General features: G+C 45.8%; 1 long non-coding RNA gene across 1 annotated transcript; it reads right to left on the bottom strand.

Moving 5' to 3' along the window:
* Positions 1-1,626: 1,626 nt before the first annotated feature.
* On the bottom strand, positions 1,627-7,520 carry LOC122895554. Its single transcript, XR_006382234.1, has 3 exons — positions 7,384-7,520; positions 3,030-3,158; positions 1,627-1,706 (listed from the first exon to the last, which is right to left on the bottom strand). It is a non-coding gene; the product is annotated as an uncharacterized LOC122895554 (long non-coding RNA).
* Positions 7,521-23,615: the final 16,095 nt, after the last annotated feature.

Genomic DNA, 23,615 nt, shown 5'->3' with positions numbered 1-23,615 from the left:
TCCTACCGCCACCACCACCAGTCTTAAGCCTCACAGGTTTTTTTAAACTCTTGCAGAGGCTGTTTGAGGAACCGGGAGAGGCTGCACCCAGTTTCCCTGAAAAGCTTCTCTGGCAAATACCCCCCATCCCCTCCCGCGCACACCTGACCCGGAGGAGAGAACTGCACACTGGTATACACTATTTTCTCCTTTACATGCACACCTATGAGAAAAATTTAATTTATAAATTCAGCGCAGTGAAAGATGAACAAGGATAATTAGAACTTTAACAATACACTGTAATAAAAGCTGCGTGAGTGTGGCCTCTCCCTCTCTCAACCCCGTACTCACCATTCTTAAAGCCACGTGAGGTGGTAAGATGTCCACTTGCTGGGACAAAATGGGGTAGGGGGCGTAGGCGCCCTGACGTAAGCCACGTTGGCACCCTGGCGCAGGCGCCGTGACGTAGGCGCCCTGGCGTAGTCGCCATGACGCAAGCACCATGACGTAGGCGCCCTGGCATAGGCACCGTGACGTAGGCGCTCTGTCGTAGATGCCTTGACATAGCGTCAGGCATCTATTGACCTTCCGCAGATTCGTCTCAACGAGGAGCGGCCCCTACAGACCGCTGCTGATCCCAGGATAACCGAAACTGCGGTTAGAGAAACCGCAGATAAGGGGGGATTTCTATAATTACTGTTGCAACCAAACCACTATTATCTCTTTCTTCTCTTTATTTAGACCAGAACCTAAATCAGAGAATATTAAAATATCTCGACATGCCACATCTGCATACACACACCGCATTGCACATAACATATACACATATCTACTTAGAACACTAGCTATCAGGGCACCTGGGTGGCTCAGTGGGTTGAAGCCTCTGCCTTCGGCTCAGGTCATGATCCCAGGGTCCTGGAATCAAGCCCCGCGTCGGGCTCTGTGCTCCGTGGGAAGCCTGCTTCCTCCTCTCTCTCTCTCTCTCTGCCTAGCTCTCTGCCTACTTGTGATTTCTCTTTCTCTCTCAAATAAATAAGAAAATTAAAAAAAAAAAAAAAAAAAAACACCAGCTATCTACCTAGAAAACCAGCTCTGCGCCCCCGCCCTGCGGCAGTCATACCCCTCTCTATTCACCTACATACTCAACTGTCAAAAGCTTTGCTTGTTCTGCGCCGCCTAGGGCCTGAAATCTTCGTGGAGATGCTGGAACTGACCATCAGTGGGGAACAGACACCAATAGGCTCCTACCCAACAGCAGCCTCCCCTTCTTCCCTGCTAACAGCGCCTCAATTTTGCGCAGGGATCAGGCGTCCAAGCGCTCGGGAAGGTGCTCCATCTCCAGATGATACCTTCTAAGCTAAGGGGTGGCAACCTTTCAGACCCAGTACCTCCTTTTTTATAATAAAAATGTTTGTAATCTCATTACTTTTCCTAAAGGGAAATTGAACACATATTTTTTCCCCCACACATAATTTTTTTGTTAGGTCAATACAATAACCTCATTGTAATACAAAGGGAAAAATAGTAACAGGATATCTATAATGGATAATATGCATTTTAATATATAAATGCTCAGACACCATTACACAGAAGACATCAGAAAAAAGCAGCCAGATGCTTACAGCTAGACCTAACTATAGAAGCAACCGGGGCAAACATGGACAGGCATGGACCTGCTGATGGTCCCTCAAATACCACCCAGCTGGCTGCCACCGTGATAGGAGTTCCTGAAAGAGAGAAGGAGCAGAAGAATGTTAACATTCTCAACAAAACAAAGTACAGACTTCCTTTATTAACGATCAGTATCTGCATCCCTGGAAAAGTTGGTGTATATTAAAACACTCAAAGCTGTTTATATGCAAGTGGAGTTAGGTTCTTGGCTCAAATGATTATAATGAATGTCTAGGAGGGACACTTCACTGGAGGAATTGACGTATGCATTGCAGGATGTATAACATCTCTGACTTGCAGCACTCTAATGCCCCTGGCACCTTCTGATCATTGTGACAACAAAAATGTCCCCATTCATTTCCAAAAACACCCCATGTGATCAGTACTGCTCTTGTGGAAAACAGCAGGTTCCAACAAGGAGATGGCCTTCTTGCTCCCTTCCTCCCAACCTTCCTGTTTCAAATGCTTTTGTATTAGGTTGTGATACTTGGAGCTGTGGCAGTCATTTTGAGGCCATGAGGTAAAGACTGAGACTTCACAGAGACACCACCCTCATGCCTAGCAATCACTGAATGACTTCCCCAACTCTCTAACTGCCTACCTCCAGACTCTGGATTATACAAATTAATCAAATGCCTTTATTGTTTAAGCCTCTTTATTTAAATCTTCTCTCACTTGCAGTGGAACATATCTTTACTGATAGAGGTAGGAAGAACAGGCCAGTGTGGGTGGGTAGAACAAATTTAAAAGTTTCAGGCCATATGATGATTTGATGCTCAGGGCTTTACTTTAAATACTCTCAGCAAAAACAAACAAAAAAAACCCTGATTCCTAGTTACAAGATGAATAAGTTCTGGGGATATAATGTACAGCATGGTGACTACAGTTAACTAGATCGTATATTTGCAAGTTGCTAAAAAAGTTCTCACCATACCAAAAAAAAAAAATGTAAATATGTGAGGTGATGGATGCCTTAACCAACCTTACTGTGTAATCATTTTTCAATAAATACATATATCAAATCATTACATTGTATACCTTAAACTTGAACAATGTTAAATGTCACTTGTATATCATTAAAGCTCCAGGAAAAAAATTGTGTGGAGGGAGGACTGGGGTGGGCTTGACAAGACTTTTTAAGTTAAATCTTGAGAAATCCCTCTTTGAGAAAAAAATGTGTGTTGGTGTTGGGAATAGATTCAACAAGACAGCAAATGCTGATAACCCTTGAAGCTGATAATGAATATACCACCTGCATATATATATATAATTGTGAAAATTATCATAATAAAAAGTGGGAAAAAAAGTAGAGATAAATACAAATATTAAAAGTTGTTTTTCTTTTCCTTTTTCTTTTTTAATAATAAAGTTTCACTTACTTCTCTCCTGGAACTAGGCTCTAATTCCTATTTTGGTGTTCTGTTTTGGTTTTTAGAAGAATTGGAGACTATCCATGAGGGTTGGTGGTCAGAATCTGCATCACACAATGGGTCGCTATAGATCTTATCCTGAGGGTACAAATTAGGAAAACTGAGAGACATTATAGCATATCAGCTAAGCCCAGTGGCTTTGACATCCAAAAGTTCAGGCTCTGCTATTTATCAGCTGTGCCACCTTAGGCATGTTACTAAACTCTCAGAGCCTTGGTCACCCTTGCTGAAAATGGGTTAAGACATAGTTGCGAGAAAACTAATGAAGTAACATATGTACTTAAAGGAATAGTAGTTACTATGGTTATTATTTTATCTTTACTTCTAAACTAAAGCCTGGATTCTCAGCTTTCCCCCCCATCCACCCAGGGAAATGATTAGGTGCTCCCAAGCTTTTTACTTGACTATATTTCTGAGCCCCGCCCTACCTCCATTCTGACCTCAGCTACACTCCCTTCCCCTCCCCTCTTCAACCCAGTACTGATATGTAATTCACAATTTTAATATGCCAGGAACTGGGCTAGGCTCTTTACTACATTATCTCATTTAATCCGCGATTTTATTAGACCCATTTTACAGAGAAGGAAACTGAGGCTTAGAGACGCTAAGATCATACAGCTAGGAAATAGGCTCTGAAACCAGGTGTACCTGATTCCCCAAAGTTGCAATCATTTTAAAAGTTTTCCCAACACAGTACAGAAGGTCTGAATAAAGATCTCATCCCCAAGGCTAGCTCACATTTGATTTCTACACGCACGTATTACTCCATTGTTTATTCTCATTTTGCAGATAGGAAAACTAAGTCCTAAGGTCTACCCCAGCAGCATAGAAAGACCATCTTTCTTTCTTTTTTTTTTTTTTAAAGATTTTATTTATTTAACAGAGAGAGAGATCACAGTAGGAAGAGAGGCAGACAGAGAGGGGAGGAAGCAGGCACCCCGCTGAGCAGGAGGTCTGATGCGGGGCTCAATCCCAGGACCCTGGGATCATGACCTGAGCCCAAGGCAGAGGCTTTAACCCACTGAGCACCCAGGCACCCCAAGAGAGACCATCTTTCTGATTCCATTTCTCATGAGCTGGGTGGGAAGCTCACATCTGTGGACTCCAGATCCAGTGCTCCTTTCATTCCTTTCCCCACTCCACCACTGACTCAACCTTGTCCAGGCCTAGGGAAGCAGGCAGGGTGGCACAGAAGTGGTCCAGGGATCAGAAAGTACAGTTCTGGCACGACTCAGCTGTGTGATGTTGGGTCACTCACTCCCCCTCTCTGAGCCCTCTGTTCCTCATCCCACCGCAAATTCTCCGTGATCATCTCATCAGCCTCCCGTGGGAAAGCCCCACTCTCACAGTCTGAGCCCCACCATTCCTCAACCTCACCTTCAGAAGGTGGAAACACAAACAGCTGTAAAACACAAAGTCGTCTGCTCTTTGGAGCCAAAGTTGCTGTCCTTTCAAGGACAAAGAGAAACGGACCTGATTTAACCACTTAACAGCTTGAGGGCGCCTGGGCTAGGTGAGGAGCCATATCTGTGGGAAGCACTGCCACCCTGTGGCCACTATGCCCCACTGCAGGGGGGCCACCTCCAGGAGCTTGCAAGGGTAAGCCTGCCATCAATCAGCTCACAGGCTGTGAATTCAAAAGGAGAGGAGGAAGGCACAGTTGGCCTTTGGTGGTGGGAAAACTCAACAAGGCCTAGAGGAGAGAAAGGGCAGCATGGCATACTGGGAAGCAGAAAAAGTTGCTCCCCCACTTGGAATGCTCTTTCCAAATACAAACATTGCTCCCTCTCTCAGACCTGCAAACCTGGCTCACACGTCCTTCTCTTACTTCCCTATTTATAATACCACACCTGCAGCTCCATCCCCTTGTGCTCCATATTTTTCCCCATATTACTCACCCATTCTGAGGGTCTACGTGTTTTAGTACCTTAGACCGTAGGTTTTTTGCTCATCACATCTCCCTTGACTAAAATGTCAATTTTAACAGGACAGGAATTTTTGTCTGTCCTACTGGCTGTTGTATCCCCAGCGCCTAGGACATTGTCTGACCCATATTACATTTACTCATTCATTTCATGTGTGCATTCATTTTTTAAAAGATTTTATTAATTTATTTGAGAGAGAGAAAGAGATGGCGAGAGAGAGAGCATGAGCAGGGGGGAAAGGGAGAGGCAGACTCTCCCACTGAGCAGGAGCCCAATTTGGGGCTCCATCCCATGACCCCAAGATCAAAACCTGAGCTGAAGGCAGATACTTAACCAAGCATGAGCCACCCAGGCACCCCTCACATATATTTATTAAATGAATGAATAAACAATGTACTGGTTCAGTGCCTTGGGCAAGTTGCTAAGTCTCTCAGAGCCTCAGTTTCCTCAGTTGTAAAATAAGGACGAAAACAATCCTCTCCAGGGCACCTGGGTGGCTCAGTGGGTTAAGCCTCTGCCTTCGGCTCAGGTCATGATCCCAGGGTCCTGGGATCGAGCCCCTCATCGAGCCCCACGTCGAGCCCCGCATCAGGATCTGTGCTCCACGGGGAGCCTGCTTCCTCCTCTCCCTCTCTGCCTGCCTCTCTGCCTACTTGTGATCTCTGTCTGTCAAATAAATAAATAAAATCTTAAAAAAAAAAAAGACAGACGAATGGATAAAGAAGATATAGTCCATATACACTATGGAGTATTATGCCTCCCTCAGAAAGGATGAATATCCAACTTTTGTATCAATATGGACAGGACTGGAGGAGATTATGCTGAGTGAAATAAGTCAAGCAGAGAGAGTCAATTATCATATGGTTTCACTTACATGTGGAGCATAAGGAATAATACGGAGGGCATTGGGAGATGGAGAGAAGTGAGTTGGGAGAAATTGGAGGGGGAGACAAACCATGAGAGACTGTGGACTCTGAGAAACAATCGGAGGGTTTTGGCGGGGGGTGGGGTGAGTCTGGTCGTGGGTATTGTGGAGGGCATATATTGCATGGAGCACTGGGTGTGGTGCACAAACAATGAATTTTGGAACACTGAAAAAAATAAAATAAAATAAAATTCGAGGTTCCTTAAAGAAAAGAAGAAAAAAAAAAAAAAACACAAAGTGGCAGCAGGATTGATTCCTTCTGGTGGCTTGAGAGGGAGCCAACCTCTTCCACGTCCATCTCCTTGGCTTGTACATAGCTGTCTTTTTTCTGTGTCTCTTTTTTTTTTTTTTTAAGATTTTATTTATTTATTTGACAGACAGAGATCACAAGCAGGCAGACAGGCAGGCAGAGAGAGGGAGAGGAGGAAGCAGGCTCCCTGCAGAGCAGAGAGCCTGATGCGGGACTCGATCCCAGGACCCTGAGATCATGACCTGAGCCGAAGGCAGCGGCTTAACCCACTGAGCCACCCAGGTGCCCCTTTTCTGTGTCTCTTATGTTGCCTTCCCTCCGTGCTTGTCTCTGTACAAATTTCTCCTTTTTATAAGGACACCAGTCATTAGACTAGGGTGAGCACCCCAATGACCTCATTCAATTCAACCACCTCTGTAAAGACCTTATGTTCAAATAGGCTGCATTCTGAAGTCCTGTGTGTTAGGACTTCAACTTAGGAATCTGGGGAGAGGGGCGGACACAACTCAAGCCACAAGAAGCTAGTATGACAGAGGCAGGATTCAAACCCACATCTACCTGAGTGACATCACTGAGAGACTGAGGTGACTATAGTAGCCTATGACATTGGTGGCCCACAACAGACTGCTTCTCCTGAGAGACATCCTTGTGCAGTCTCCTCCCACACTGATTTGATCTGGCTAACTGACTTGCTTCAGCCAATGGGGCACTGGCAAGCATGAAGCTCCTAGAGGCTTGTATTAACTCTTGTCTGGTCCAAAGGCTTAGATTGGTCCCTCTTGGAACCCCACCATCATGATGCAATGTCTCACTCCCCTACTGGAGAGAAAGTCCACATGAAGAGAAGTTCCGCAGCTTGAGAGACCATCTTGGACCTGCCAATCCCCACTGATGCCACGAAGAGCACAGACAAGCCCCGCCAGATCACACAGACATGACCAAGTCAACGGGCATATCTTAAGCCACAGCATTTTGGAGTGGCTTACCCAACAACTCAGACCCCAAGCACATTCAACCTCAAGCATGCTCTGAGTTGTCTACGGTGTTGTTCACGAAGCTGTTTAGTAAGTAATAGGCTTACTTAATTCTTAGTGGAATGGGATCAAGAACAGATGAATGACTGAATGAATTCATTAACAAACAAATAAATCTGCGTACACACTGTAATATTATTAACCCTCAGAAGACGATGCTCTCACTCACCTGTAAGTGTATGTGCCATGGTGGGGTGCTGGGGTGGCTTGATTTCGGCTCAGGTCGAGGTCTCCAGGTTGTCAGATGAAATGTGGGGCTCGGTGCTGGGAACGGAGCCTGCTTAAGATCCTCTCTCTCGGGACGCCTGGGTGGCGCAGTTGGTTGGACGACTGCCTTCGGCTCAGGGCGTGATCCTGGAGTCCCGGGATCGAGTCCCACATCAGGCTCCCAGCTCCATGGGGAGTCTGCTTCGCTCTCTGACCTTCTCCTCGCTCATTCTCTCTCTCACACTCTCTCTCTCAAATAAATAAATAAAATTTAAAAAAAAAAAAAAGATCCTCTCTCTCTCCCAGGGGAAAAATAAAAGAAGATCAAATCAGAGAGGGAGACAAACTGTAAGAGACTCTTTTTCTGTTTTTTCTTCCATAAGAAACTCTTAATCACGGGAGACAAACTGAGGGTTGCTGCAGAGGAAGGAGGTGGGGCGATGGGCTAACTGGGTGATGGGCACTAAGGAGGGCACATATACCTCTGAAACCAATTTCTACCTGTGCAACCAATAATACATTATATGTTAATTATTTGAATTTAAATTTAAAAAAAAATTTTTAAGATTTTATTTATTTGATAGAGATCACAAGCAGGCAGAGAAGCAGGCAGAGAGAGGAAGGGAAGCAGGCCCCCCGCGGAGCAGAGAGCCCGATGGGGGGCTCGATCCCAGGACCCTGGGATCAAGACCAGAGCCGAAGGCAGAAGCTTTAACCCACTGAGCCACCCAGGCGCCCCTAAATTAAAAAAAAAAAAAATTTTAGAAGATTCTCTCCCTGCTCCCTCTGCCCCTCCCCCTGCCTTTGCGTGCATGCACTCTCTCTATAAAATAGAGAAAATCTTAAAAAAAAAAAAAAATGTGTGCCATGTTGTGTCTCAGACCCCAGGGATCCGTGGGCTTTGGGGGACATCTGACCAGCGCAGAGGCTGCCAATTCAAAAAGCTGTCAAGGCTACTCTGACTCCTGCCCCTCATCCCACCGACTCATTGATAACAAAGCCCAAAGCATAGGACATGCAAAAGACACTGTCAAAATAAAATTAAAGGAAAAAAATAAAATTCAACAGGACAAAGAGAGACATCTCCCCCAAGTGGGAATCGTGGGAAATGCCTTCAGAGAGAAAGGCGTTCTCTCTGAAGGAGAACTCAGAAAGTGCAGCTGGAGGACATTCACCATCTAGACCAAGGTAGCAAATTGAGGGCCTCCTGTGACAGGCAGCGGGTGGACAGGAAGAGGTAGGCTGGGTCGGGACCAGGGCAAGCGCCAGCCCCAGGAGGCGGGGCAGCCACCGCGGCGACTCGGGACATCCCTGTCTTGGGGAAAATCCCCACCAGGGGACACAGCAAATATCATGAAATATCAGACTGCAGCTGCCACTGGGTCTCTTTGGGCTCCTCACAGGGCGAGACGAGCCCACAAGGAAAGATGTCACTGTTCTGTCTCGATCAGCTGGAGGGGACACGACCGCTTCCCCACACAGGGGTTCGAAAGATGTTTCACACTCAGGAGATGCCAGCCGGGCACCTCTTGCCTGCTTCTGGTGGTGTCTTTCTTAGCCAGGCTGCTATACCAGGGTACCACTGATAAGCAACAGAACATTCTTTCTTTTCTTTTCTTTTTTTTTAATATTTTTTTAAAGATTTTATTTATTTATTTGACAGACAGAGATCACAAGTAGGCAGAGAAGCAGGCAGAGAGAGAGGAGGAAGCAAGCCCCCTGCCAAGCAGAGAGCCCCATGCAGGGCTCCATCCCAGAACCCTGGGATCATGACCCGAGCCGAAGGCAGAGGCTTTAACCCACTGAGCCACCCAGGCACCCCTTTTTTTTTTAATATTTAATTTATTTATTTGACAGAGATCACAAGTAGACAGAGAGGCAGAGGGGGGGGGGGAAGCAGACTCCCTGCTGAGCAGAGAGCCTGATGCGGGGCTCGATCCCAGGACCCTGGGATCATGACCTGAGCCGAAGGCAGAGGCTTAACCCACTGAGCCACTCAGGCGCCCCCAGAGCGTTATTTCTGACACCAGTTCCCTTCACCCACCACCTCTCTCTCCCAAAGGCCCCCCTTCCTTTAGCCAACAACCAAGGAAGGTGGGATTGATCGAGCATTAACAAAGTTTTATGGCCAATGGAGATGAAAGTGAGTGGAGGTCATGTTTCTTTTGCCAAGAGAGAAATCTCAATAAATACACCGTTAAAGCTTGCATCCCCACACACGCCCCCACCATACATGGAGGCGGCCCTTCCTTGCCTTATTCTCCCAGGGCTGGGGAGTGACCCCCACATACACACACACACACACACACACACACACACATCTGCTCAGTCGCTGATCCCCAGATACCATAGCAGCCAGAGGGGCTCCCAACCTCAACCACCCAGTGGGTCAAAAGAGTGCCTACCCCAAAACCCCAGCCCTGACACAGGGCCCAGGACCCAACCCAGACTCCAGTTTCATGGAAAAGCACCCTGATGCATGGGCGAAGTTCTAATCTCTTTGAATCTCATGCAGGAGCAATGTGTCCTTAAGTGAAAAGGCCAAGAGTCCGTATTCATATTTGCTTGTTACAATTAGGCACCCTTTTATAATATGTGTGTTGTATCCCCACACCACCAAGGAAGTCTTTGATACCAGCTGGGTGTTCTTACAATTCAATTCAGTTCTGGTACGATTTACCCAGAGACAGCTCAGATCCTGCAGCTGAAGGGCTGAGTCCACCAGCCCATCCCCCTCCGCTTCATACACAGGTTCCAAGTCAGCTGATCACCTGGGCTTCCAACCTACCAGCCACGGAGGGGAGGTTCCAGTGACTCGCTCCTCTCCCTCCTCGTCTTCAATTAATTTGCTACAGCACCTGGCAGAGCTCAGAGAAACATTTTACTCAGTAGATCACCACTTCCTTATCAAAGAAAGGTGGAAAGAGATGCATAGGGCAAGGTATGGGGAAAGGGTGCAGACTTTCCATGCCCTTCCCTGGCATACCCCTCTCCCCCACTTGGCATGTCTTCACCAACCTGGAAGTTCTCCAAAGCCTCTCTTTCTAGGATTATGGAAGCTTCGTTACATAATCATGACGGATTAAATAATTGGCCTTCCGGGACTGATTCAGCCTCCAGCCCCTACCTCACCTTCCCCGGATGTCGAGGGTGGGGGTACTGAAAGTCCTAACCCTCGAACTACAAGGTGGGCTCTTCAGGCCACCAGCCCCCATCCTTAGGTGTGGTCCAAAGGTCACTTCATGAACATAACAAAAGGCACCTGTCTGCTTACATCACAGGAAATTCCAAAGTTTTTAGGAGCTCTAGGCCAGGAACAGGGATGAAGTCCAAATATGTATTTCTTATTATAAGTCACAATATCCCAGCTTGTGCTTGAATTAAAAAATGAGGTGGGGGGGGGGCGTGGGTGACTGGGTCAGTTGGACGTCTGCCCTCAGCTCAGCTCATGATCCCAGAGTCCTGAGATCGAACCCCGCATCAGGCTCCCTGCTCAGCGGGGAACCTGCTTCTCCCTCTCCCTCTGCTGCTCCACTTGCTTGTGCTCTCTCTCGTTCTCTCTCCCATTCTCTGTCAAATAAATAAATAAAATCTTTAAAAAGAAAAATGACCTCTGGAAGCCCAGGAGAAGAAAGGAAAGCAGTGGTTACCTGTGAGGGAGGTTCCCTGGATTGCTGGAGGAGAAAGGCCGAAGGAAATGTAGATAAAATGAAACGTCCCTAATCACCTGCAGCCGTTCGGCAAATATTTGAGGCAGGCAGAGTAATGTTCCTCCAGGAAGCTCCCACAGTCTTACTGTTGAGGGAAAAACAACTTGGTTCGACAATCGCAAAACTTCTAGTATCCTTTGAGGTTTCCTTAGCATAAGAAAATCCTTTTGGAATTTCCCTTTTCCTTACTTCCCCAACCCCAAAGCATATAATCACCTGCTGCACAGACTCCTAGGGCAGACTCGGCTTTTTCTGACCCCCGGGGTCCTGTCTCCATGCTTTAATAAAAATCACCTTTTTGCCCCAAGGACGTCTCAATAATTCTTTCTTGGCCATTGCGCCAGATCTCACCCACGTTCCAAGAACTACCAACAGTAGCAGAGACAGAGGACAGAGCCCACCCCCCCCCCACCAAGGTGGGTGATGGGGTCTTGGAATATAGGTGAGGTTTGGTGCAGTGGAGACTCCTGTCTTGCAGAATTGTGATTTCTGTAAGTTAACTGTTTGTTTTTCTTTTCCTTAGCTTTACAGCATCCAGGAATGAGCGAGGAATGTCACATATATCCCATCTGGGGTGGGGGGCAGTTTCTTCTAGTGCTTTGTCCTCAGCTTACCTTCTGTTCCCTCCTCCCAGGGAGACTGAGCTCAACCCAAGTTGAGGGGGTGAGGGGAACTGAGGAGGTGGCTGAGGGCCCCCCTCCCCTGGCAAAGTTCGGTCGCCAGTGTGGAGTCAAGTATCCCGAAAGAAAGAGATGCCTTTTTCTCTCCCCAAGCCTCCGGCTGCAGCATCCACCAGAGGGACACCTGTCCTGTCCCAGGAATACCTGCAAAAACTCTCCGCAGCCCCCGGAAGGAAGGGAAGGGATTTTACACTGCATATCTCTTTGCATCGATGTTTTTGAACTAGATGAACATTTTATTTTTTTAAAAAAAGTATTCTTTTAAGATCTTATTAATTAATTAACTAATTAATAAGAGAGGGAGGGAAAAGAAGAGGGAAAAAATCCTGATATGGAGCCTAATGCGGGGCTGTTTCATAACCCTGAGATCACGACCTGAGTCAAAACCAAGCTTGAATGCTTAACTGGCTGAGCCAACCAGGCGCCTCCAGTAACTGTTTTAAGAGGGTACATTGGGGGCGCCTGGGTGGCTCAGTGGGTTAAAGCCTCTGCCTTCGGCTCAGGTCATGATCCCAGGGTCCTGGGTTTGAGCCCTGCATCGGGCTCTCTGTTCAGCAGGGAGCCTGCTTCCTCCTCTCTCTCTGCCTGCCTCTCTGCCTTCTTGTGATCTCTGTCAAATTAATAAATTAAATATTAAAAAAAAAAGAGGGTACATTGTTACAAACTTTCTGGATCATAAGCCTTACAAGTCTTCATACACCTCAATGTAGAAAACCTGCTTAGAAAACCTGCTTTTGGAGTGCCTGGGTGGCTCATTCCTTAAGCGTCTGATTTCAGCTCAGGTCATGACCCCAGGGTTTTGGGATCAAGCCCTACATCAGGCTCCCTGCTCAGCGGGAAGCCTGCTTCTCCCTCTCCCATTCCCACTGCTTGTGTTCCCTCTCTTGCTGTCTCTCTCTGTCAAATAAATAAAGAAAATCTATAAAAAATAAAATAAAAAACCCACTTTCAAAAATTGAGCTCAAAGAAGTAACTTTTGAAACACAAATAGCGCTTTCCTTGAAGGACTGTTGATAAGCAGGGAAAATTCGCAAATAATCTAACTGCACGATGATAAGAAGGAGTTACATAATGAGAGATCCAGGAAGGTAGAATTCCACACCTATTATAAACTAGTTTTCATAAAAGTTAATTTTTAAAACTTGTTTTAAGGAAGTGTTGTCAAGGGATAATTAAGTATTGGCAAGGGTGTGGAGGAAAGGGTATGCTTGTGTAGTGTTGGTAGGAATGTAAATTAGAACAGTCGCTATAAAAAAAATCAGTAAGAAGGAGGTTCCTTAAAAAATTAAAAATAGATCTACATAAGATCCAGCAATCCCATTTCTGAGTATATAAATGAGGGAAACGAAAAGAATCTCTCAGACCTATCTAGTCCCATTTTCTTTTTTTTTTTTTAAAGATTTTATTTATTTATTTGACAGAGAGAGATCACAAGTAGACAGAGAGGCAGGCAGAGAGAAAGAGGGAAGAGCAGGCTCCCCGCTGAGCAGAGAGCCCGATGCAGGACTCGATCCCAGGACCCCGAGACCATGACCTGAGCCGAAGGCAGAGCCTTAACCCACTGAGCCATCCAGGCACCCCTCTAGTGCCATTTTCACTGCAGCATTATTCACAATAGCCAAGACATGGAAATAATCTACGTGTTTGTTGATGGATGAAAGGATAAAGAAAACATGGTATATATATATAATAGAATATTATTAAGCCACAAGAAGAGGAAATCCTGCCTTCTGCATTAACGTGGATGAAACTGGAGAGCATTATGCAAAGTAAAATAGGCCAGACTCAGAAAGACAAATACGGTTTGATCTCACAGGATATATATGTGAAATCTAAAAAAAGCCAAACTCCTAGAACCAGAGAGTAGGGTCGTGGTTGCTAGGGTGGGAAGGAGGGGAATATGGGGAGATCTTGATCAGAGGACACAGGCTTTCAGTTATAAAATGGATAGGTTCTGGGGATTTAATGCAAAGCACAGTGACTACCATTTATACTATAATATGTCTACCTCGAAGTTAGGAGAGTAGATCTTAAATGTTCTCACCATAACCATGACAATAAAACTGGTAATTATGTGAGATAAAGGATGTGGTAAACACTTTGCAGCATATACATATATGAAATCATCACTTGTGCACCTTAAACTTGTACAATGTTGCATGTCAGTTCTATCTCAATAAAGTGGGGGAAAGAACACCTTGTCCGGCTGTCTGTCTGGCCTGGTGACTGAATGGGATGCACTCACCGGAGTGTTTTCAGACAATACCCAACCATGTGCCATGATCCTCAGAACACAGCGTAAATTTTTAAAATTAGAACTCAAGACCATACACAAATTATTTCAAGGATAGACATATATCGATAAAATACTGTGTGCGAGAGATAGAAAAAAAAAAAACATGGAGTCTTTCTGAGTGGCAGGATTGGGTTGAATTTGTTTTGTTTAAAATTTATAATATTTGGGTGCCTAGATGGCTCTGTTGGTTAAGCATCTGTCTTCAGCTTAGGTCATAATCTCAGGGTCCTGGGGATAAAGCCCCATTAGGGGTTCCCTGATCAAAAGGGAGCCTGCTAGTCCCTCTTCCTCTGCTGCTCCCTCTGCTTGTGTGTGTTCTCTCTCTCTCTCTCTCTCATAAAGTAATAAAATCTTCAAAAATAAAATAAAATGTATAATATTTTCTGGATTTTCTACAACATGAACAGATCAGTTTCATAATGGGAGGAGCTGTTGTACCATAACCTATATTACAAAGAAAAGCAAAGAAAGAAAGGAAAGTGGGGGGGGGCTTCATCTTCCCAGGACTTCCTCGGTCCCTGTGCAAGCCATGTTGGTCTTCCCTGTCAGGCGAGACTGACCAAGTGAGATTTACTAAAATCCTGACACATCAGTTCCCTGTTCTCTCTCGAACCACAGATGAGTTGGTCCCCAGACCAGCTCAGTCACGGACTGAATGTTGGTGTCCTCCCCAAATCCACACACTGAAACCCTACCCCAAAATGGGATGGTATCAGAAGAAGGGCCTTTGGGAAGTGATTAGGGTTAGTTGAGGTCCTGACAGGGCTGCCCCACGATGAGAGTAGAGCCCTTATAAGAGAGGGAGACACCCCAGCGCCCCCTCTGTCTGCCAAGTAAGGATACAGCAGGAAGGCAGCTGTCCACAAGCCAGGAAGAGAATCCTCACCAGGAGCCCAGCTGTGTCGGCCCCCTGACCTTGGACTTCCAGCCCAGAACTCTGAGAAATAAATGTGTGTGGTTTATTAGCTACTCAGCCTGTGGCATTTTGCTATAGAAGCCTGTGTGGACTGAGACAATCTCCCTCCTAGCAGTTGGAGTGGAAATCACAGAACAGGCTTCAGATCAGGTAGCCCTCCTGCCACCTTTGGGGGATCCCACTGCCCTCAGCACAGACCTACAACCCCTCCCACAGGGCAAGAGTACCAGCCCTTTCCACCCTTCTGTCCTCCTCTAGGACCACTCCCTGCTCTGTTCCAGCCGCCACGAACTTCATTCAGCAACTCCAGTGCCCCCAGGCCTTTGCCCATGTGGTTCCCTACACCCACAGCCCCATTTTCCTGATCTTTGCTGCTGCTGACCACACTCAGCCTCCAGGGGTGAGCTTTAGCGTCGCTGCCTCTGTGAAACCTGCTCTGACCTCCCAAATCAGAGATCAGAACCTTCCTTGAGCACCCGGGGCCCCATGCTACCTCTTTCTGAGCAGGTAATCTCTTATAATTAACTATTCATAACTCATCTCTTATAATTATCTTGTAATTATCTAGTAGTATGAGTTAGAGCCCCAGCAGAAGAGATGACACACTAGAAATAAGACGGTGTGGAAAATGGGGCTGGGCTGGGCTGGATGTCCAGGTGGTGCACTCTCATGGCTGTTGGCTGCATGCTCGGCAGGGGCTGTCAACCAGAGCACCTCAGTTCGCCAACACAGAGCCTCTCCGTGCGACTTGGGGTTCTCACAGCATGACAGCCAGGTTCCAGAGAAGTATCCCAAGCATGTGGAAGCAGAAGCTTCCAGTCCCGAAAGGCCCTGCCTTGGAAGTTATACAGCATTACTTCCACCACATTCCATGGGTCAAACAGATGCAAGCCTGGCCCTGATTCCAGGGGAAGGGAAATAGATTTCACCTCTTGATGGGAGGATAGCCAAAATTTAGAGCTGATGGTTTGTTTGTTTGTTTGTTTGTTTTTAATTTCAATTGAAATGCATCTGACAGGGGCACCTGGGTGGCTCAGTGGGCCGAAGGCCTCTGCCTTCGGCTCAGGTCATGATCCCAGAGTTCTGGGATCGAGCCCCACATCAGGCTCTCTGCTCGGCAGGGAGCCTGCTTCCCTCTCTCCCTCTGCCCGTCTCTCTGCCTACTTGTGATCTCTGTCTGTCAAATAAATAAATAAAATCTTTGAAAAAAAAAAAAGAAATGCATCGGACATACAACATTGTATAAATACAAGGTGTACAACAAGTTAATTTGATACATTAATATGTTGTCAAATGATTGCCATTGTAGTGATAATTAGCACCTCTATCACGTTGCCTAATTACCGTTCCTTTTTAGTGGTTGGAATAATTGAGTTCTAGTCTCTTGGCAAGTTTGCTGATTGTAATACAATACTGCTGTCTATATTCACTACACTGTGCATTAGATCTCTAGGACTTATTTCCTGCTCGTTGCAAGTCTGTACCCTTACACATCATCTGTCCCATCCCTCCTGCCCCCAACCCCTGGTAACCACCATTTTAATCTCTGTTTTTATGAGTTTGGCTTTTTTAGATGCCATATATAAATGATATCACATGGTACTTGTCTTTCTCCAACTTGTCTTCCTGAGCATCATATACTCCAGGTCTTTAATCTACAACAAGGATCTGTTTACAAAGGAGCCAGAAACAAAGGTATGGGTTGGGGGGCCATCTATATAGGATAGTGCTGTCATCTGGGGTTCCTAGCCCACATCTGACAGGTCATAAGGAAGGACTGGTTACTAGAACCCAAAGGAGAGAGTTCTGTGTAGAAATGGCTGTGCCACCCAAAGGGTTGACCTTCTTTCAACTGAGGACCACAACCAGCCCAAGGCATAAGGAGGGAGCCAAGGGAATGAATACTGAGACCTCAGTCTCCTCTTTCCCTTCAGTTTTCGGCCAGGGCTTCTGTTAGCCAGACCCAGCTAGAAGCTGGAGGACAGGCAGCCCACTGAGGCCATCCACAGAGCTCAGCTTCCTGGCTCAAAGAGCAAGGCAGAGAGTGGATCTAGGGAGACAGACAGAAATAAGCACATGTCCATCTTCTCTACCAGACTGGAAGCTCCTAGAAGACTGGTACCATTTAATCAGTCGTAAAAGGCCAGGCTGTGCTACAGAGACAACCTTCAGTCCTCAGTTGCATAAAAGAGCAAAGTTTATTTCTTGTTCATACAAATGGACCTCATGGGTATCAGCTCACCATGGTTACCCAGGCATCCAGAGCCCCAGAAGGATCCCAAGTCTGGCAGGGCAGCCACCATTCTGCATGGTGCCAGAGAAAAGAAAGTGCTGGAAGGTCTTGAGCCAACCATGAAATCATTTTCCAGGAAGTGACACTAGTTATTCCCACCACAACTCACTGGTCAGTAGAGGTCACAGAACTTTTCCACCTGCAAAGAATCTGATGGTGCAATCCTACCGCACATCCAGAAGGTGGCAAGCTGGAAATATTGGGTGAATAGCTCTAACATCCTGTTTTCCGTTGCATCCTTGGCACTCAGCTAGGCAACTTGGTAGTGTTTGTTGACTGACTAAATGACTATGATAGTAGGTCCGTTCTCCTGTTGGCCATAGAGAATAGACAGGTAAGTAACTCACTGGGCTACTTGCCCCCCAAAGTGACCTTCAGATAGAAAAAGTATAACAGTAAAAACCATTACAAGAATATGAATAAATATCCATTGTTTACTTATTCATTCAACATGTATCTACTGAGCCCCTCCTCCAGGTTCCTGGAAGTTTCCAGACCCCAGGTATTGCAGTATTTGAGTAGGAAAGGCCTCTATCACTCAAGATTCTGGTTTGGAAGCAACAGAGACTGGCTCTGGTTAATTAAGCAGTAGAGGTATTTGCTTAAACGATATTGGGGGGACTTCTGGAATCATTTATACCCAAAGGGGCCAGGAGAGAAGTTGGAGTCTCCCAGGGCAGGGGCACTAGGGAGGTCAAGGACAGAGGAAGCCCCCCCGGACCTTTTCTAGTTTTCTCTTGCATGGCAGCTTCTCTGGCTGATGGTAGACACTTCTCCGGTGCTCTGTCCTTTTCTGTCTCCTCCCCTAATTCCTGGTTTCTTTCCTTGTCCTGACACTTCACCATCGCTGCCTGCCTTCCCCATTACATAACTGTCCCCTGTCTCAGGGGCCCTTATGTAACCCATGTCACCTCAGGCTTCCATCCCCACCTCAGCCTCGCCTGTCTGATACAATCTTTCACAGTTGGCTAGGCCAAGCTCTCAGCAAATACATGGAGGGGTTGGAGGATGGGGAGGGGGAGGGATTCCTCACCCCAACAGTGGGACTGGACGAAACTCAACAGGCAGGAATGAGCTCTGGAGGAGCCTCTTCCACATCCCCAAATTCCCTGCAGGGCCCTCCACAATAGCCAAGACATAAAAACAACCTAAGTGTCTATTGACAGATGAATGGAAAGAGAAAGTGTGGTATATATATACAAAGAATATTACTCAGCCTGAAAAAAAAAAAACCCTAGGAAATCCTGCCGTTTGTGACAACACGGATGAACCTAGAGGACATGGCTAGGTGAAATACGCCAGACACAGAAAGACAAAAACTGCGTGATCTCACTTATATGATGAACCTAACAAAAAACCTGAATTCATAGACGCAGACAGGTAGGTAGGGGCACCTGCGTGGCTCGGTCAGTTGAGCATCTGACTCTTGATTTCAGCTCAGGTCATGGTCCCAGGGTCATAGGATCGAGCCCTGTGTCAGGCTCTGCACTCAGCACAGAGTCTGCTTGAGATTCTCTCTCTCCTTCTCCTTCTGCCCCTCCTCCTGCTCTCTCTCTCTCTCTCAAATAAATAAATAAATCCTTAAAAAAAAAAAAAGTGGAGAGTAGATTAGTGGTTCCCAGAGGCTGGGGGTGGGGGTCATGGGGAAACATTGGTCAAAGGGAAATTCTCAGTTATCGGAGTAAGTTCTGAAGATAATGTACAGCATGTGGACCGTAGTTAATAATACTATAATGCATGCTTGAAATTTACTCAGAGAATAGATCTTAAGTGTTTTGACCACAGAAGAACAAAAAGCAAAACAAAACGATGGAAGGGGATGGATGTGTTAATTAGCTTGATTGTGGTAATCATTTCATGGTATGTACATATGTCAGATGATCATGTTGTATACCTTAAATATATACAGTTTTATTCACCAACTATACCTCAGTCAAGTTAAAAGAATAACTTTTAAATAAAATAAAATAGGGAGGGGCACCTGGCTTAATGACCTGCCGTCATTAAACGTCCAACTCTTGGTTTCGGTTCAGGTCATGGTCTCACGGTCGTGAGATCGAGCCCCACAGTGGGCTCCTCATTCAGTGTAGAGTCTGCTAGAGATTCTCTCTCCCTCTCCCTCTGCCCCCCTCCAAAATAAATCAATAAACTGTTAAAATAAATAAATAAATAAAAATAAACAAATAAAATGGGGATATAGTATACCTCATGGAATTGTCATAAGGATCAAGTGTATATACATACATACATACATATATATACACATATATACATACTTGACAGATATTTACACATACAGTATCTAGATCAATATCTAGATAGATGTGTGTGACTATATGTAAATATGTATATATTTATATATATCTAGTATCTAGATACTATACCAAGATACTGTATGAATATCTAGATACTAGATATCTAGATATTGATCTAGATACTAGATATATATATATATACATATTTGTATACAGTCACACACATAGTATCTAGAACATATGGCATCTAGAACTGTGCCTGGCGCACCATAACTACTACAGAGCTGTTTGCTATGTTTTTTGGAGAGATGGTTCTAGATAGGTGTGCCTTGATCTGTGGTTCTCAGACTTAATGGTCTCAGAAACTCTTTACACTCTTAAAATTGATAGATGGCTTCAAGGAGCTTTTTTTTTTTTTTTTTTAGATGGGTTGTACCTGCCAATGTTTACTGTATTTTCAATTAAAATGTAAAAAAATAGCTTTGAAAATACTTACTCATTCATCTAAAAGTAACAATAAGCTCATTACATTACCTGGTAACATAAAATATTTTCTATGAAAAGCAACTGTGCTTTCCAAAACAAAATGCACTTAATAAGCAAGCAATGATATTTTACACTTTTGAAAATCTCTGTAATGTCTGCTTAATAAAAGGCAGCTGGGTGCCACATTTATAGCAGAATCCCGCCACTTGTGATACCGCATGTCTTGAAGCCACTGGAAAATTCCACTGTATGCTTGGAGGGAATGATGGTGAAAAGGGCAAATAAAATCTTAGGACTATTATAAAAATAGTTTTGATCTTGTAGATGCTCTGAGAGGTTCCCTGAGCCACACTTTGAGAACTATGCAGTACACTGAGGAGAGGGGGAGAGCAGAGAGAAACAGGAATATTGTCATGTTTTCACCCAGTTTGCATTCACCAAAGGAATCATGAGGAAGAGAAGGCAGGGATCAAATTTGCTCTCTTGACCCAAATCTCCTCCAGTCTTTTTTTTTTTTTTTTAAATTCTACTTATTTATTTGACAGAGAGAGATCACAAGTAGGCAGAGAGGCAGACAGAGAGAGAGAGGAGGAAGCAGGCCTCCCGCCGAGCAGAGAGCCCGATGCGGGACTCGATCCCAGGACCCCGAGACCATGACCCGAGCCGAAGGCAGCGGCTTACCTCACTGAGCCACCCAGGCGCCCCTCCTCCAGTCTTTTAAATTAAAACACCACCACCCACCCTGTACTGGACATTCACACGGACCAGGCATGAGACAAAGCCTTTGAGACATATCGTTACTGCTCACTCAACTCTAAGGGGTGCAGGCTGTTCTGATTGCCTCCACCCCCCTTGCACAGATGCAGAGACACAGACTGAGCGACTTTTCCAAGGTTGCACAGCATTCCAGAGACTCAGTGCCCAGTTTTCCTGACTCAGGAGCTCCTGCTCTTAGATACAGAGTTCGAAGGTCTCCCTCCACCTAGCTTAGCAATCATCCAGGTGGACACAAAAGCCTTCGTACTGGTCCCTGGGCTCCATCCCCAGTGGTTCTAAGCACTGGCACCCAGGCACCCGTTATGCTTCACGACTCAGATGATTCTAATGTGTAGCCGGGTTGAGAACAACTGGGCTAAACCCTGGCCGCTCAAAGCGCAGCCCTGTGACAGCAGCCACCTGGGAGCACATTACAAGGAAGAATCCTCCCACACAACTGCCTCCAGCAAGACACTCGGAACCAAAATTTGCTTTTTGACAAGAGCTCCAGGTGATTTGTATGCACATTTCAGTGTGCATTTAGCCTGGACTAAAGGAAAGTGACCTGAGATCTCTGCCGGAGGGGAGGAGGCAAGATCAGGCAGTGGTTAGAGCCCGGGCTCTGTGGCAGGTGCAGCTCATTACAAATCCCCCTACCCGTCACAGCCTCTCTCTTAACCTAGGAGCCCACACTGCTCCGAGCTTAATAACGGAGCAAAGACAAGTGGTCCTAAAGTTTCCGAAACCTTCACTGGGGAGGTTCAGAGGAGCCTGTAAAGGACTCACCTAGAACTGCAAAAATTCAAACAGTTCTTTGCGATATTTTAAAATTTGCATTTTATGATGATTTTTTTTCAGTTTTAAGGAGTTACAATTGATATTCAGCACTGTGCATGCGTAAATTATATGGCATAATGACTTGACTTGCATAGCTTGTGGAATGATGACCCTAGAAAGTTTAGTTAACATTCACCATCTCATATAGATGCAAGGGGAAAAAAGAGAAAAAAAAAAGTTTTCTTCTTTGTGATGAGGACTTCCAGGGTCTACTCTCTTAGCAACTTTCAAATACACCATTCAGCAGTATTAACTATAATCATCATGCTATACGTTACATCCCCAGCACTAATATGTATTACAACTGGAAGTTTGTACCTTTAGACCACTTTCTCCCAACTCCCCCTCTCCCACCCCCTGTTTCCGATAACCACAAATCTGACCTCTTTTTCTATACGTTTGCTTTTTGGTTTTTTTTTTGGTGCTGTTGCTGTTGTTGGTTTTTTGTTTGTTTGTTTAAGATTCCACATATAAGTGAGCTCATACACCATTTGTGGCTAGTTTGCCTTTAGGAGCAAACAAATCCTTTGTTTGGGGTATATAGCAAGGCAGCTTCCAGCAGGGAACCGGTGAAGCAAAAATCTTTTCTTGGGACGCCTGGGTGGCTCAGTTGGTTGGGCAGCTGCCTTCAGCTCAGGTCATGATCCCAGCGTCCTGGGATCGAGTCCCACATCGGGTTCCTTGCTCGGCAGGGAGCCTGCTTCTCCCTCTGTCTCTGCCTGCCATTCTGTCTGCCTGGGCTCGCTCTCTCTCCCTCTCTCTCTCTGACAAATAAATAAAATCTTAAAAAAAAAAAAAGAGAGAGAAGAAATCTTTTCTTGAGAGAAGAGAGTTGTTTTTGTGGAGATAAAGTTGCTTTTGGAGAAACTAAAGAGAGAGGAGAAGAGGAGAGGGCCACCTATTTCCCTTCCAGCCCCAGGACTGGCTTTGCTTCCTCTGAGTTGCAGTGGTGAGAGCTGGAGGAAGTTTGGCAGCCCCTTTCCTCTGTGGCTAGCTGAGACTCTGAAAACACATGCTGCAGCCCAGGCCCTGCTCCCTACCTGGAAAAGACGCACAGGGTCTGACACTGAAGTTCTTATCTCAACCACCTTTCCCTCACCATCCTTCTTTACTGAGTCTCCCTGTGCCGAGTGCTTGCTTCCCAGACTCCCTTGCACTAGGGAGGCTAGGTAACTTGGTTCTCACCAACAGAATGTAAGGGGAAGTCTACAGCTGGGAAGAGAGAGGGAGAGGAGGTAGTTCTAGGAATCATTTCCCTCCTGGTTACCATGAAGATCAGGTGGAGAGCTCTCTTCCATGAACATCTTCTTTTCTACATTAGGAGACTAGTGAAGACTTGATGCTTGGTGCTATGGCAACCATTTTGTGACCATGAGGTGCCAACCAAGTTGAAGATGCCAGAGTAGAAGACTGGAAAGAGTCTGGCCCCAACATTGTTGAACGTGAACCAAACGTGAGATCACCTATGTCCTAACTTACTTTTGTATGATAACAAAAATCTCTATTGTTTGGGGTTTTTGTTTTTTGGTCCTGTCACTTGAATTTTTCCTAACTGACAGTTTTGGGGGTACTGGGAAGTTATCCCCATGGTGGCCTCACAGGGGACCCCAGAGGTCACCATGAGACTACTCCAAGCAGTTTTGTTTTTTTTTAAAGATTTTATTTATTTGAGAAAGAGACAGTGAGAGAGAGCATGAGAGGCGAGAAGGTCAGAGGGAGAAGCAGACTCCCCATGGATCTGGGAGCCTGATGCGGGACTCAATCCCGGGATTCTGGGACCGTGACCTGAGCCGTAGGCAGTTGCTTAACCAACTGAGCCACCCAGACGCCCCAAGCAGTTTTATGGACCACAGAAAATGAAGGACCTGTGGGAGCCAATGCAGGGAAGGAAAAACAGGTGGCTACCACACGGTGATTGTAGCTGACTGTGATTTGTGAACATCTATGATGTACCCCATTGGGGAA

The sequence above is a fragment of the Neovison vison genome, chromosome 14, assembly GCF_020171115.1.
Source record: "Neovison vison isolate M4711 chromosome 14, ASM_NN_V1, whole genome shotgun sequence".
Classification (NCBI taxonomy): domain Eukaryota; kingdom Metazoa; phylum Chordata; class Mammalia; order Carnivora; family Mustelidae; genus Neogale; species Neogale vison.
Note: the sequence above shows the minus strand (reverse complement) of the source record. Positions and strands in the feature narration are given on the sequence as shown.